Genomic DNA, 17,115 nt, shown 5'->3' with positions numbered 1-17,115 from the left:
GCTGAGTAATTGCTCCATGGCAGGTCCAAGAAGTGAATAATATTCCAAGAATAAAGGTTAAAAGCCCGGAGACTCCAGTGAAAGGAGCTCTATAAATAGGATGAAGTAGGCAGAGCAGTGGGAATAACTGGAGAGAAAACTTGATGTGGAAAAGGCCTGGGAAGGATCTGGTGGGGTTTGCCATGGGTTGGCTCTGCAGAACAGAGGTTTTACAGGTGTTAACAATTGGGGTTTTACAAAGAAACCCAAATTTTAGGCACCCCTCAGAGGATCCTGATGGGAGCTGCCTGGAACAATCCTGCCCCAGAAACATGGGATTTGCCCCTGGATGTGGTGCTGGGACCAGGCAGCACCAGAGGAGGTGAAATTTGGTGCTCAAAACACCATCATGCAGCACAATTTCTGCTGTGCCCAGGGGAACTGGAGGAGTTTCCTTTCCCATTTTTGCCCTCCATCCCCACATCCCTGGGTGGGACAAGGGGGGTGCAGGGACAGCCTCACTGCCAATGTGGCACAGGTCCTGCATCTCCCTCTTCCACTCCTGTGGGAAAATCCTCCATCCCAGGAATATTTATCCTTCCTTCCAGTTTACCTGTTGCTCGTTGGTGTTTCTGCAGAAGGAGGGGTGAGGTCACAGCACAATTTATATCCAAGAACACTTCGGTTCTTTAGAAAATAACTTTTCTGCAGAACTGGGCTGTAAAGGAGCCAAAGCTGCTCAGAGGCCTCAGAGGATGTCACTGTGCAAATGTCAGCTCAGGGCTTAAGGCAGCAAAAAGCCTTCCCAGGGAATTGCTGTGGGGCAGGGATGATGGTAGGAAAAACCAGACTGCACTTGCAGGAATCCCCTTTGTCTCCACATCTCTGCCAGCAGCTCTGCTCACCTCAGAAAGGGACAGAAAAGCAAGAAAAAGGGATGGGTGTGGGAGCAAATGGAGCACATGGCAAAGCTTCCACAGGAGGAAAGGCTGAAGAGAGGGAAATGTTAGCTTGGAAGAGAAACAGCAACCCCAGGGAGCTCTGGAGAAAGAGCAGTTTCCCTCTAATTCACAAACACAAAAATTGGGGTCCAGATGTAACTGGAAAGCAACAGACTGAAATCCAGCAAAGGTTTCTTCACAGAATCCCAGAATATCCTGAGCTGGAAGGACCCACAGGGACCATCCTGTCCAACCCCAGCCCTGCCCAGACACCCCAACAATCCCACCCTGGGCATCCCTGGCACCATTGTCCAAACACTCTTGGAGCTCTGGCAGCCTTGGGGCAGGGACCATTCCCTGGGGAGCCTGGGCAGTGCCCCAGCAGCCTCTGGGGGAAGAACCTTTCCCTGAGATCATCCCAACCCTGACCCAGCTCCAGCCATTCCCTGGGCTCCTGTCCCTGTCCCAGATCTGCACATCAAAACAGATTCCCCATAAATGACTCTGTTAAGGCTTTTTATAAGAGTTTCACAGGGTGAGGATTCACAAGGAACCTGTAATGTTTAATTAAAGGGGAGAAACTGATCCTGCTGTAAAAAACTTCCAATCCCATGCCAAGCTCATCATTGACTTAACTTACAGGACATAAACAGGGCAGAAAATGGGAAAGTTGAGTAACTTCTGCCAATTTAGGATACGAGGATGTGCAAAGGGAGGGAATTTACAAACCAAGGGAGGCAGAGGTGGAGGTGTAGCGAGAAAACAGGGAAGAAACTCCTGGGCACAGGATGGGAGGATCCAACCTGAATCCAACCTCCAGCTGCTCTTTTTGCTCTTGCTCTGATTTCTGCCTCTTGGCATGGAGGTCACTGCCAGGAAATTCCCTATTGGCTTCAATGACCTTCAGGCTGAAATCCCACATGGAAAAGTGTCAAGGCTGCTGTCGGTGACATGGACACTGCTCTGACTCCAGTGGAACTGATGGGATCACTCTGGATTTACACCACTTCCACCCCACCCACTGCCAGGGGAACTTTTCTCCGGTTTTCCTGAGGCTTCCCTGTCCTGTTCATCCCTCCCAGGGTAACTGTGCCCATGGTGGGATGCAACGTGTGCCCAGAAAGGGATTCTCAGTGTTATTCACATGGAAAAAATGCTGTGGGATTGCTTCAGTCTTGGAACTAACTGGTCCCATGAGCTCACTTCATGATTCTTGACTCCTGAATGGAAGAATTTCCGAAAGTGAGGAGGGAGAGGCTGCTGGGTGTGTGGGGAAGGGAGTGGGGAGGCCTCAGTGAGTGACTGCTGGGGAAAGAGATGGGCTTGGGAGAGAGCTCAGCTGAGCCTGGCTCCATGCCTGCCTCCCCACACCATCATTCCAAAGGAAACTGGGGAATTGGGACCCCAAGAACCATAAAAACCTGTTGCTGGAGATGCCTTTAATGAGGAATTCACCAGTCACTAAACAGAGCAGCTTCCTACTTCATGGAAAACAGGGAAATGAGGAATTCAAAGGCCAGGAGGAAGAGGAGGTCACTGCAGAGCTCCTCCAGCTCAGTGCCTGTTTCACAAATGCTTTAAAGGATTTTAAATAAAACATTTCAAACATCACTCCCTGCTGGCCTATCCAGGCCTGGGCTCTGCAGAGAAAGCTCAAAGCTCAGGGTGTTGGGAGAAAAAGGTGAACAAATAGAGAGGAATGTCAGGAGCAGCTCCATGATTGTACAAGGAGATGCCTCCAGCTCCCTCCATGACCCTTGTGAATCCCTCCCAGCTCAGGACATTCTGTGATTCTGTGATTCCACCTTCCTTTGGTTGCTGTAGGAATCAGGATTTTGCAACCAAGCTGAATTTGAGTGAAGGGAATTGCCATGGCAGTCAGGTGGCTCCTGTCACATCCCTGGAGCACTCCACAGGCAGATCCAGCTGAGGACCTGGGATGTTCCATCCCCTTGGGAAGCTCTCACAGAGTTTCAGAGACACCAGGGGCACAAGAGGGATTTCAAAGCAGAAGAAAACAAGTCAGAAAGGCCAAAATTCAGGCAAAAAAAGCCCAACTCAAGTCCCTTGGGTGCAAAAAGCACTTGCAGGAGCCAGGAATGACTGTGCATGATCTGTTGTTCACATTCCCACAACCACGAATTATCCTTGATCCTCTGTTGAAATTCCCACAACCAGGAATCATCCATGATCCACTGTTTACCACATCCCACAGACAGGAATTATCCTTGATCCACTGCTCACATTCCCACAACCAGAAGTGATCCTTAATCCACCCAGGCTGTAATTCCCATTCCCTTAGCTTCATCCCTTTCACAACACTCCAGCCAAGCCTCTGCCTTCCTCCTTTGGAAGTGCCTGGCTATGGCAGCAATTGCTCAGTCAACCTTCAACATCTGGTTTTCCTTGGTTTTTAGGGACAAATCCAGGCCCAGCACAGAGCCAGCTCCTGGGAATGTCTCTGCCCTGAGCTTTCCCACCTCCATCCCTGCAGTGCAGTTGGGGCTGGGATGTGTCCCACAGCACCAGGGACCAGCTGGGAATGCACAGTGGTGAGGGATGGTGTGGTTTAAAAAAAATTGTTAAAAAGGGAGTTAAAAAGTCACCCTAGCCAGCCTCAGTTCCTAAGGAAAGCTTCTCAGCTGTGTATCCTTGAGGTTTTCCTTTTCTTATATCCCAGAAGGCTGCTGGCAGGACCACCAAGAAAATCCACGAGCAGGAGCAGGAGGTAAAGAGGAAAACTGGGCAGCACTGGGAGCAGAGGGAGGAGGGAGAGAGAAGGAAAGGAACCGAGGACGTGGGCGAGCAAACGAGCCAGAAATTCGGGTTAAAAAGGCAGAGTCTGAAAAAGGCAATGAAAGGCAAACGGAGCAGCCCAGCAAAGCAAATCCCTGGGGAAGAGGCAGCCTTGGAGGAGGAGAGTCATGGGAAGAGGGAAGGACCCACGGTTTCAGGATGGGGACTGAGAACCGGAGTGTGTCCCTGTCCCTGTCCCTGTGCCATTCCTGCCCTCCCTGCCCAGGGCAGTGCTCTCGGTGCTGCAGAGGAGCCCAGGGATGGAGCAGAGCCCTGCGGGGAGCAGGAGCAGCACCCTCCGCCACGGCCACCTCTCCCATCTGCTTTTCCTTGTACCAGATGGGCAGGGGAGGGAGGGAGGGATGGATGGGGGATGGATAGGGATGGAGCCGCATCGCTGGCATGGCTGGGATTCATTCCTTCCCATTCTTTTCCCAGCGACATTTACCCGGCTGGCCCCAAAACGCTTTCTGATTGCTGCGCTTGCCCCAGTGACACCGAGGCAGGAGCCTTTCAGAACAAATCATTTAGCGGCGGGGAGAGGAAAACAGCAGCAGCTCCGAGCCCAAAGGCACAGACACCTCGCTCCTCCCGCTCCCCTCCCCGCATGTTTCGGGGCTGCTCGAGCACAGGGGAGAGCGAACAGGAGTAATTTTCCACGGATGCAGGGAACAATCGAGCCCCGCATGGTTTCCCTGGTTCAAACGCTCCCCTGCAGCGGTTCGTGCTCATCCCCAGCACACAAAGGCGATGCGCATGCAGGGACAGGTCGTGTCTTGCTCCAGCCGCCGGTGCCGAGGTGCGGGGGACGGGAGGAGCGGGGGAGATGCTCCAGCTCCGCTCCCCGGGCAGGGGATGCATGCAGCCGGCTCTGAGTCAGCCTCACCCAGCCCGGGCACAGCCGCTGCCCTGCCCAGGGATGGCGTTTGGGGAGGGGAGAGGGAACGGAGCGGCTTTGGCACAGGGAGGATGTTTGGCACACGTGGGTTTAGGGTTTGGGGGCACCATCGTTTTCCGCGTGGACAGAGGATGGGGGAGAGAGGAGGCCATGTCAGCGTTTGCCTGATTTCTCCTGGGATGCAGCCTCTCCACTCGCAGGACACCCCGCAGACACGGCAGACCCCCTGCCCCATCCAGGGGGTGCTCCCTGGGGACACAGTGCTCAGGATGGATCCTTGTGCCACGTTCGTGGGGAGAGGCTTTCCAAGGGTCCCTCAGCATCATCTCCCACAGCCCAAAGGGGCTGGAAGGATGGGGCAGGGGCAGGGTTGGGGTCTGAGTCCTGAATCCCAAATCAAGCACAGCCTTGCCATGATCTTTTCCCTCTTTGTCCTTGATTCCCTCCCCATCCTGACTCCTTCCAAAGAATCAAGAATGGTTTGGGTTAAAAAGGACCTTAAAGCACATCCAGTGTCACCCCTGCCATGGGCAGTGACACGTTCCACTAGCCCAGGTTGCTCCAAGCCCTGTCCAGCCTGGCCTTGGACACTTCCAGGGATCCAGGGGCAGCCACAGCTGCTCTGGGCACCCTGTGCCAGGGCCTCCCCACCCTCACAGGGAGAAATTCCTTCCCAATATCCCATCCATCCCTGCCCTCTGGCAGTGGGAAGACATTCCCTGTGTCCTGTCCCTCCAGCCCTTGTAAATAGTCTCTCCTTAGATGGAGGAACCTCATCACTGGTCAGGAGTTCCCTGGCTCTGGACATCACCCTCAGCCCCCTCAGAAGGAGGCAGACAGGTTCTGGGCCCTCAGAAATCCATTCCCTCCCCCCATGTCAAACCTGTGAAAAGATCAACTTTCATAGCCCAGACCTGCCCCAAATAAGAGCTCCAGGCTTTTGCAACTTACAGAACTTTGAAATGTCCATCTCTGGGACCTGCAGGACAGCAGGACACATGGTTTGGTCTGGCAGCTTCACTGCTCTTGCACAGCAGGTCACAGCACCATTTCTGAGCCCCTTTGGCTCTTTTTCCCCTATTAAACGCCCCAGGGAGCAGTCAGTGCTGAAGGGACAACACCTCTGGTCTTGTGGGATCCCTGACAAGAGGACCCTTAGCTCTGGCTGTGAAAAAACATGATAAGCACCCAGTTTTTACCCAAAAAACCCCCCAAAATTCTTAGTTCCTTATCAAAGATCAGCACACAGGAGCTAAACAGACCCAGACTCCTGCTGGGAGATCTCTAAGCAACATCTTTGTGGTGCAGAGTGAGCTTTTGCCAAACTCCTTCCCCCTCCATCCTCCCGAGCCAGGGGCTCAGCCTGAGCTGGTTTGGATCCCTTTGCCAGACCACTGGAGGCAGCTTCCAACAGAACATCAAAGCAGAGACCCACATGGATCACAGGATCCAGTGAGAGCCTCCAACAGCAACATTTAGATGGGATATTGGGAAGAAATTCCTCCCTGTGAGGGTGGGGAGGCCCTGGCACAGGTTGCCTAGAGCAGCTGTGGCTGCCCCTGGATCCCTGGCAGTGTCCAAGGCCAGGCTGGACAGGGCTTGGAGCAGCCTGGGCTAGTGGAAGGTGTCCCTGGCATGGCAGGAGGTGACACTGGATGGGCTTTAAGGTCCTTCCAACCCAAACCATTCCAGGATTCTGTGATCCTTGACAAATCACCACCCCAGCATGTAGATGTGCCAAACTCTTCCCTCTTTGTTCTGCTTTTTTTAGCTCCTTTCTGGGGCTTTTTTAGCTCCTTTTCCACCATCCAGCAAATGAATTTAGAAACACTTGGGTTTTACCTAAGAGGTGATGGCACTTAGGTGGTCGTGGAGAGATGCTTTCCATATATAAGTTGTGTGGGGATGATTCTGGATGGCTGAGAGGCTTCCTTGACAAGAAGCAGGGAAAGGAGAAAGGAAGATTTACAGAAGAAAATCTCAGTTTGCTTTGCCTACCAAAACAAAGGGGTTGGATTGCTACACACAAAAGCACCAAGAGAGAGCCAAGATGCCAATATAAGCATAAAGACAATGCTGGCATGAAACCAACTGGGAGAAAAAAATTGGCTAAAATAAATATAACTGGGATTAAAAAGGAGCTTTGTAAGTCTTAGAGCTCCCAGCTTGTGGAGAGAACACACTGAGGGCTGAGGGGAGAGCTTGGTGCCTTTAGGAATCCTTGGACCACATGTGGACAGCAAGATTGGGCTCAGCAGGTCTCTCCCATCCCCATCCCTCCATCAGAAAAGATATTCCATGTCCAGGTCTCAAAGTTGGAAGCCAAACCCTGCAGGTGGAAAAGCCCCAGGGCTCAATGTCCCCAAAATGCTGCACCAAGAGCTCTTGAAACCTTCCCAGCTGAAAAGTCAACCCAAGGATTGGGAATGCCTTGAGAAAGGGAACTTTTCAAAGCATTCTAACAAGCAGGGAGGGATGTGGGAGAGCTGCAACAATAGCTGATTTCCAAGGAAAATGAAGGACAGCTTGTTTTCCCAAATCCCACGGTTTCCTCCCAATGTGTCAGAGCTGCTCTACCTGGAGGTCAGGGAAAAAAAAAGTCATGGAAAAAAAGGCCTCAACTTGGAACTGCTGCAAGAAGTATTTTGGATGAAAGAAAGGAGTTTGGATGTGTCCTGTCTGAATCCAGTGAGGAAAGACTGGAGAGAAACTGTTCCTGCCTGTGGGAAGTGAGGGAGGAACAGCAGCTATGAATTTAAGGGGGAAAATCCCAAATACTTTGCAGCAGTAAACATAGAAAAGTACTGGAAGGGATTGTGTGGGGAAACGTTGGCCTCCCTCTCACTGAAGAGTTTTCTGAACAGGTTTGATAGGAAGGATTCCCGAAAATCCTGGGTTATTTGTCCTTCTGCAATGGCAGCTAACAATGCCTGGGACACAAAATGGGCTTCTCTGATCCCTTCTGCCCAAGGATGGACACAGAATTGCTGCTGGCAGCCAGCAGGGACCCAAAGGACCTTCCACACCCCACAGTGACCTGGAAACACCATTCCTGAAGCAGCTGGGTCACCCCAGTCCCAGCCTTGGTGTCACAGTTTGGGCCAAAATGATAAAAGCTTAATCATATTGATGAACTTTATTTGCATTGCTTTGCATGGAAGCCTCAGGAAAGGCTTGTTGAAATTCAGAGTTTTCTAAGTCCCAGGGACATTGAGAGCAGTGATAAAAATAACCAGAGTTTTGGTGCTATTGTATTGTGTGACAAGGACAGAGGGTGGCTCCTATCCTCCAACATCACCCTGAAAATGAAAAGATAAAATTAATCCATTTTTCTATAAACTGGTATCTTGCAGCCACCTCCATAACATGGGCAAAAGCATCCAGTTGCCCCCAGCAGGAATATTCCTCATCACAGTTAAAAATCTTAAAATTGCAGTGCATAAACTTGACAATGCCAAACAGCAAGGAAACCACAGGAAGAAAAGCCCAGGGTGATAAAAAAGAGAATTAAACATGATTATCACTGGCAAAGAGTAATAGCCCATATTTTTAAAGGCAACAGAAAGATCAATAAAAAAATCAAGGGGATTGAGGTGGGATTAGGACAGATAATTTAGGTTCAAAGGAACATTTTGCTTTGGAACGTAACTTACAAAGGAGACTTTAGAAAAGGGATCTAAACTCCCCCCAGTCCATTTTCCAGCGGGAAGGGAGGGAGCAGCAGAGCCAGCTCAGCTCCCACCTCAGCTCTGCCTTCTCCCTGCCTCAGCTTCCCAACCCACAGGGACACAGGGCAGTTCCAGCTGCAATTCCAGCTCCAGAGGGGCTGCAGGGGTCCCGGTGGGAGCCTAAACACACAATCCACAGACCCCGTGTTCCCTGTCTCAGAAACACCCTTGGGCTCTGGGGGATCTGCCCTGCAGGGATCAGGTTTAGCTAAGCCCAAGGCTGGGCCTAGCAGAGCTGTGGCCCTGTGCACATTGCTCTGACAGCTGTGAAGGCCTGACCTGCTGACTCGCATTGCTTCCTGTCACATCCTGTTCCTTGAAGGGTTCCTGATGACATTTTCCTCCCTAATGAGCCCAGTGAGGCTGACTATGGGCTGAGAGTGCCCAATCCATGATCCTGGTGGTCAGAGATCCAGGATGTGCCTGTGTGTGAGGCCAAACAAACATTCAGGGGGAATGAGGAACTGGGAGGTAAGAAATGAAAGTGCTGCAGGACAAAAGTCCAGGGAAGCACCAGGAAGGCAGAGCACCATTGGAATCTGAAAGGATTTACCCACTGGACAATCCAGCAGGGAAACTCTGACCCAAGAATGGACAAACATTTACATGGGAATCAGAGAGGTGGTCAAATACCCCAGAAAACAGATTTCAGAACTAAATCTCAGCTCCTGTCCAGTTTATTTCCAGTAATCACAGCCACTCCCTGCCTTCCACACACCTCTGAGGCAGGAGGTTTTCAGCTCATCACCTGAAGTAACTGGCAAAAGCCAGTGTGAGCAGGAAATCAAACTAAGTAGGTCACAGCTCCAAGCCTGAGCAGTAATTTCAGGGATCTTTACCTTCCTTATGCCACCTCTTTATCTTCCAGCACCTCAGGAAATCTGCTGGTCTCATTAAGAGCTTGGAGCACATGCTCAGCTCTGTGTGGAAATGGGGTTTTGTCATCCCAAAGAGGAGTCAGGGTACCTGTGTGTGACACAGCCAGCAGGACACTCAGGAATCAGCAGCTCCCAAAGCCTGGGCTGTTTGGAAACACCAGGACAGGGCTGTGAAACACTGCTCTGCTCACACCTCTCCACGAGCAATGAACCCTTCAAACCTCAGCTTCCCCCAGAGTTAATGACAAACAGGAGGCAGGGGAAGTTAATCTGTACCTAGAACGGCCTCGTCAATAAAACCCTTTGGGAAAACTGGAAAATCCTGGCACTGAACCAGAACTGCTTTCATTTTAAAGCCTTCGCTTCTGAGGGTGGTGGTGTTTGGTGGCTCCAGTTTGCTGCCAGTCCTTTAGGGAGCACCAGTTGTCTTTGGGTTTTGGTTTATCACTTCCTGGAGAGATGCCAAGGCCTGCCCAGGTCAGGGGGCTGCTGCCCACCTACTTCCAGAGGGGATTTTTGGCTGCAGAGGCTCTGAGGTGGGCAGGTTGCTGCAGGGAGAGCTCGTGCTCACCAGAGATGTCAAACTGCCACCTTTCTCCAGCCTGAAAGCCAAGAGTATTTTTAAAAAAGATGTAAACAGGGAGAGCTGCTAAACTGGCCTGATGCTGGTTCCAGCCCTGCTCTCACTGCAGGGATTGCTGACGATCCCAGTGCACAGAGCCCTGAGTAAATATTGGTTCAGACACGGATGCAGAGAGCACGAGGCAGCCTGCAGCTCAAAAAACAGCCTGGCCAAAGCAGCTTTCCCCAGGCTGCAGCTTCCTGTCCCTCCTGCAGCTCGAATCAACAGCCTGGCCAAAGCAGCCTTCTCCAAGCTGCATCCTCCTGCCCCTCCTGGAGCTCAGAAAACAGCCTGGTCCAAGCAGCTTTACCCAGGCTGGACCTTCCTATCCCTCCTGCAGCTCAAAAAACAGCCTGGCCAAAGCAGCTTTACCAAAGTTGGACCTTCCTGTCCCTCCTGCAGCTTAAATCAACAGCCTGGCCAAAGCAGCTTTCCCCAGGCTGCACCTTCCTGGCCCTCTGCAGCACCCCAAGGGCTGCCCTGGCCATGAGCACAGGGAGTTCTGTCCAGTGACAGAATCCACATGGATTATCCCCAAAACAGAGCAGTGTGGAGCACAGACAGAGCTGGAAGAAATCCCCCTTTGCCTGTTGGTCTCTGGCTCGTTCTCAGGGTGAATTGGTTCCCCCAGCCCCAGCTCTCCGCAGGGTGAGCGTGGGATGTATCTGATTCCAGGCAAAATAACCTTCCCTGCCCTCCAGGCCTGCTCATTTTATTTATGGGGAAATGTGCTCGTTAATGCTCTTATCACAGGCAGGATCTAATCGGGGGGGGGAAAGTCTCCTCTGAGTATCTCCATGTTAATGAGCTGCTGGGTGAAATGTTTCAGCAGGCAAAGCTCACTCGGAGCTGGTTTCTGACAGAGCAGCCTCTGCACAGGTCTTAACGCTCATCCTGCTGGCAGCTGTTTGTTTGGATAACATTTCCAAACGAAATGAGGGGTTACAAAAGCAGAGCTGCACCGGGCACTTCCTCATCCCTAAGGCTGGCTGATCCAAGCCCAAGAGGAACTGGAGGAAAACAAGCTAGGCTGTCCCATTCCCCTTCCCAGCACGGGCTGGGCAGGGGGATTGTCCTGCAGGGAAACCTCTGCTGGTGCTGGGCTTCTGGGGGAGAAAATGGAAGCTAAGCGAAAAATAAACTTCTAAATGCACCACACAGAGGCTCCAGCAAACAAGGGAGGGGAAGGAGTCAGCAGAGAAGGGAAATGTTCACGGAGGAATTGCAGGATGCCTGAAAGGCTGGTGGTGATGGGATCAATGTGGAGGGATTTGTGAGGGGTTTGCTCAGGACCCCAACACCCTCCCCATGTAAACAGGAGGGACAGAGCTCCATCCCCTCTCCAAAGTAACTCCCTCTGTGACTCCTCAGCAAAACCAGAGCTCCATCACCGCTGGGTAACTCCGGGGAGGGGATGGAGCAGAGCTGCCTCTGGCCCAACAGAAATGAAACAGAAAATGGGCTGGGGAAGGGAGGCTGTTGCAATGTCTTTCACTCGATTGTGTTGCAACCACCTCCGAATTCCTCAGGGCCATTTGTTCATAACTGGCAACAACAGCCAGAGAAAAATCAATACAGGAATCAGTGTTGTGGAACATTATCCCTAAATTGCAGAGCCATAACAACAAAGTTTCCCAGCACGCTTCCTTCCCAGAAATCCTAAGGTGTCACTCTCTGACTGCTCCTTGTGGCTCCTGCTCTTGGCCAAGCCTCTCTTCAGCTGATTTCCTGCTCCCACTTCAACTTCCCTCCCCTCGCCCCCACATTATTTTTATGTGGAAACTGCTCAGTTTGATCCTGCAAACTCAAAGAGAACAACTCTGCACTTCCCAGGCGCCCAGGTGATGTTGGATTCCACCCCTGATTCAGATAATGAGAATTTACAGCATTTTCAACGTCTGTTACCTCATCTGCATTCAATCCTGCTCCATGCCAGCTGTTTTGAAGTGAAAAAACAGAGATCCAAAGTTTTTTTGGTGAGAAGTACAGACTTCTTTTTGTTAGTCTGATGACTGGGTTTTTTCTAGTTCAGTATCTCACAAAGATCTTGGAAAAATAAATTCTTCCCTGTGCTGGTAAACACCTAAAAATTCTGGCTTCCTTTGGCAGAGTCTCCTTCCAGCACAAGTGGGTCTGCAGAAAACCTGACCTTCAAATCAAATCATTCTCACAGGGATGACAATGAAAATGAGGAGAGTTTTCCAGCTAGAAAAGGTGTTCTAATTACTTGTCCCACAAAGATGAGAATAGATTCTGACACACTAAAGAGTGATTTAGTGGGGGAGTATTTAAAATTAGATAACTGGTACTTAACTGTTACCTGTGAGGAGATGAACCAGAAGTACTAAGGAAGATGGGTGGATTTAAGAGCCTTTTTTTATAAGACTTACAAAATACAGGTCTGATAAGTTTAGAAATAACACTGTCCAGTGTTTTGATAAAAGCCTCACAAGCTTTTCCTGTCCTTTGTCTCTACACAGAGCTGACCAAGAGGAACATTTCAATTATTCCATGACTAAAATCAGCCAAATTAGAGGGTGAAGTCATCACAGACAATGATTTCTGTGAAAACACGTCCTGATGGACATCTCAGCCTCAGCTCCTGTCCTGTTTTGGTGCTTGGCTGCATCTCTAGACACCTCTGAAAACTGCAAGAACAAACAGAGTCTTCCTGCAGTGGAAATTGAGAGAAAAGGCAATCAGAACCACTTGGTTTTAAAGCCTGGCTCAATAAATAAATTAATTATTCCTTTTATTCCCATTTTTGGGGAGGCACTAAATGAGCAATGCTATGCATGGACTGCACATGCTTTGGAAGGGAGCTGATGTTTTTCTCTCTGTTGTTCTTCCCTCGTCAGCAAATGGGAGCAGGATGAATTCCCCTGATGCTGCTAAATGCCACAAACATCAATTTCCACGTTCCAGGAGAGCCCTGACAGCATGATGCAGCAAAGCACAAAACACACAGGGCTTTCTGCTACATGTCAAAGAGGATTTTTGTCCCACTCCCCTTCCCTGGAGCTTTGTTGCTCCTCTAGAACAGGGATGCAGGAGCAGCCTCAGCTCCAACAGTGGCAGAAAACCAGGCAGAGGCAGCAGTTTTTGCAGCTGTGTTATTTAATCCTGCTTTAATCACCTAAATGACAGATGGGTTTATCTTTCCTTCTTGGAATAAATGAGGTAACAGAATTATAGTTTCAACGTGCAGGATTTCAGTACCTTGAGTTTTATGAGTGTTTCAACTCCTGAACATCTTTCTCAGCACTGATCTGGTGTTACCTGATCACACAAACACTTGCACACCTGAAAACACAGGGAAGAGGGAAGACAGCTACTAATCCCATACCCATTGCTTTCTCTAATAACACCAGCTTTCAATCTGGCTTTAACCTATTCCTGTGCTGCCATAAACTCTTCTTCCAAACTATTTCAGAAACTAAAACACTTGAAAGCTTGACAAAGAATCACTGGCTGGTGATTTTAACTAGTGTTTGAGACCTCTTTTGGGAAAAGTGGGTGAAAAGCAGAAGGAAACAAGCTAAGAAAGGAAAATCTAGGAAAATAAACTTGGCATTCCTCAGCCTGAAACAATTTCAACTTAGATCACTAATGTTGTGCTGTGCTTCTGTCCTTTCCCCATTAACTGCTCTGGTTATTGAGTAACTCAGGCTGTACAAGATCCTTTCCCAGGTGGTTTCAGGCAGCCCAGTTGCTGTGACCTGCTTGGGGTAAGAGCACAGAGCAACTGGGACCTGCTGGGGGCTCTCTGGGGAGCTCCCTGAGCAGCTGAGAACTGACACAAGCTCCTGGCTGTGGGAATGTGCTGGTCCTTGGAAATGCAGTTGTTGGAGAGGGGAAGGCTGTGGTAGCTGGAAAGAGGAGGACTTTGTTTGTCTGAGGACACCTGCAGAGGATTTGGGATGAAGTTGATGGATGAGATCCTCCATTTGCAATAGTTTGTAAAAATACAATATAATAAAGAATAAAGAAGGATTTAAAGTTGTTGGAGAGTGTCCAAAGGAGGGACACGGAGCTGGAGAAGGGTCTGAGGAGTGGCTGAGGGCACTTGGCTTGTTCAGCTGGAGCAGAGGAGACTGAGGGGAGACTCCTCGGGGGCTGCAGCTCCTCCCGAGGGGAGCTGGAGGGGCAGGGGCTGAGCTCTGCTCTGGGACAGGGACAGGAGCCCAGGGAATGGCTGGAGCTGGGTCAGGCTTGGGATGATCTCAGGGAAAGGTTCTTCCCCCAGAGGCTGCTGGGGCACTGCCCAGGCTCCCCAGGGAATGGTCCCTGCCCCAAGGCTGCCAGAGCTCCAGGAGCGTTTGGACAATGCTGCCAGGGATGCCCAGGGTGGGATTGTTGGGGTGTCTGTGCAGGGCCAGGGCTTGGACAGGATGGTCCCTGTGGGTCCTTCCAGCTCAGGATATTCTGAGATTCTGTGAATCTTCCCTGTGTTTTGAAAGCTGCTGTGCCACAGCAGAGCTGAGCTGCTCAGACTGTCAGGGTTCACTGCCCCCTGAATTAGGTAATTCCAGGGACTGCAATGCCAAACGGGGAATGCAGCTGGAGCAACAACCCCGCCACAGAGTTACTCTGCCACGGGAAGGGCAGTCACAGCAAACCAGGGGTAAAAAACCAGCTGGGGATGGCAACATCTCCAACTGCCTCAGCCGTAATCCCGAAATTGTGAGTCAGAGGCTTCTGTGTGAGGATTTATGAATCACTGTCCCTGCTAAAGTGGAAGTCAGGCTATCTCAGCAAAACTGCAGCTGGAACTAATCCCCCGTGGTGCTGAACACAAACCCAGCACAGGTTGGTTGGGCTTTTGCAGAGCGCAGAGCACCCGGAGCTCTCCGGGCGCTCAGCTGTGAAATGGAGTGATGGACCATGGAGGTGACAGCGATTCAAAGGGCAAAGCTGTTCCCAGGGAAGAGGAAACAGCTGCAGCGATGATTCCCCTCACACAGAGCCATTATAAGGAATTACAGCCGGATTACTACAGGAATAATAAATGCCATTATTGGAAATAATGAAATCTATCACCGAATGCTAATGTGGACCTTCTACCCCCTGACACCTCCATCCCCCAGCAGGAAAACCTTCCTAACACAGCCCACAAGGCAGGAATTGCTGAATCTCCTCTGGGGTGCTCCGTGTGGTCCGGATATTCCGGAATTGCAGCTATCCCATTGTTTCAGGCTGGTCTCTGGGTAATGTATTAAACACAAGAGTTTCCCCTCCATAAATCAACACCCAAATCTCCAGAGTGAGGGGAGCACAAACTCAGTTTATGCCGAATTCTGGGAGCTAAGGGCAGGCACCTGCAGCAGGAAAAGGACTTTCCTCTCATCCCTTTTACTTTCCACGATTCCCAGATTATTCCCTGGCTGCTGGCCAGGCCAGGCTTCTCCTCTGAGCTGCGGGAGAGCAGACACTGTTTTCTTTTGGCAACAACACTTTGTTCCATCCCAGGCAATCCGAGCAGCTTCGGGACACAAAAGGTGGGTGGGGACTTAGACAATGATCCGTCTGCAAAGTGGAGCCCATCAATCCATGTGCTCAGAGCTCCTGGATGGGAATATTTTCAAGAAAATAAAAATAAGGTAGTAATAAAAAACCCTAAAAAATGGCCAGATGCAGCTCTGGTAGCTGCAGGCAATAAAACAGGTGTGCTGTGGCCCGAGTTGAATGAAGAAAAAAGAAATACAGCCATCTACAAGTTTTTTAATAGAAAACAATGATTTTTAAAACCATTACAATTTCTCTTTAGCAGTTTCCTTTGGTTCTATAAACACCTTTTCCTTACACTTACAAGCATCCCTGCCTGCAAACTCAATCCACCATCACTTAAACCATTATTTTGAGCTTTCTTTCCCTACAGGATAATTCCCAGTGCTCAGGATGTGCCCCTGCCTTGGTTTTCAGGCTGGAATGGTCAGAAATGGCTCAGCTAAAGATCTGATTCCCAAACCCATGGGAATGACGACCTATTTAGCTTTTTGTGCACATTTGCTGCTTCAAGATGAATTTTGAAGGCTGACCCTCACCCCCGAGGGATGAAGCTGTGTTTCCATCAATCCCATCCAGAAGAACAGTGGGGGTGTCCCATTTCCAAATTCCCAGCTTTTCCTCCGGACTGTTCTTGTCATGGGGCAGCAGAAAGACCCAACCATGTCCCCATCCTCGATTTCCAAGCCCCTGGCAGGACATGGAAAGCAGAAGGTATGGGCTGGGAATAGGGATGAGCCCGATTTCTTCTGTGTAAATAACCAGGATTTACCCCCTTCTTCATGAGGGCACAGCAAAAAAGCCTTTTTAGCTTAAAAGACCATCACTGTGAACCATTCCCCATCCCTATTCCCCTATTAATCCATAAACCAACTATTCTTCATCCCTATTCCACTATAAATCAACCATTCCCCATCCCTATTCTCCTATAAACTCAGGAACCAACCATTCCCCATCCCTATTCCCCTATAAATCCACCATTCCCCATCCCTATTCCCCTATAAACCCATGAACCAACCATTCCCCATCCCTATTCCCCTGTAAATCCACCATTCTCCATCCCTATTCCCCTATAAATCCATGACCCAACCCTTCCTCATCCCTATTTCACTATAAATCCATGAGCCAACCTTTCCTCATCCCTATTCCCCTATTAATCCATAAACCATCCATTCCTTATCCCTTTTCCACTATAAACCCATAAACTAACTGCTACCCATCCGTATTCCCTTATAAATCCTTGACTTAACTATTCCCCATCCCCATTCCCTCATAAATCCATAAACCAACCATTCCCCATCCCAATTCCACTCTAAATCCATAATCCACAGCCAGGCCAAAGGGAACCAGCCCAAACACTCGCCACAAAACCAGGTCACAACCCCAGCCCGACCTTTCAGAGACCCTCCGCACTACTTGTGGGGGCTTTATGATTAGTTTTTAATGAAAAGTTTCCCTCAGCACCGAGCTCTGTGCGAGGCTCTGAGGGCGGCGATGCCCGCGGGGGTCACACAGGGGGTCCCGGGGCTGCACCCTACGGCTCTATCGGTGTTTTTCCGTGTCTTTCCATGACTCTTCGCGTCTCTCCCTCCCTGCGCTCCCTCACAGCCCGCTCCTCCCCCGGCCCCCCCGGTTACCTCAGCCGGGCGGGGCGCGGGCGCGGGACTCGAACCGGCGGCTCCGAGGGCAGTGAGGGGTTGCGGAGCGCCCGCCGGCCGGTGCCCCGCCAGGCCCCGCCCACCCGCGGCGCGCGCAGCCAATCACGCGC

At 50.6% G+C, this 17,115-nt stretch overlaps 1 protein-coding gene across 1 annotated transcript in view; it reads right to left on the bottom strand.

Moving 5' to 3' along the window:
• The window catches only part of JSRP1 (junctional sarcoplasmic reticulum protein 1), a 33,004-nt gene extending 15,954 nt beyond the window's left edge, over positions 1–17,050 (bottom strand). The window contains exon 1 of the mRNA XM_085040844.1: positions 16,985–17,050. The gene's annotated coding sequence lies outside the window, so the exon portion shown is untranslated. The remainder of the gene's footprint in view (positions 1–16,984) is intronic.
• Positions 17,051–17,115: the final 65 nt, after the last annotated feature.

Source organism: Lichenostomus cassidix, chromosome 28, assembly GCF_008360975.1.
Source record: "Lichenostomus cassidix isolate B80296 chromosome 28, HeHo_3.0, whole genome shotgun sequence".
NCBI lineage: Eukaryota > Metazoa > Chordata > Aves > Passeriformes > Meliphagidae > Lichenostomus > Lichenostomus cassidix.
Note: the sequence above shows the minus strand (reverse complement) of the source record. Positions and strands in the feature narration are given on the sequence as shown.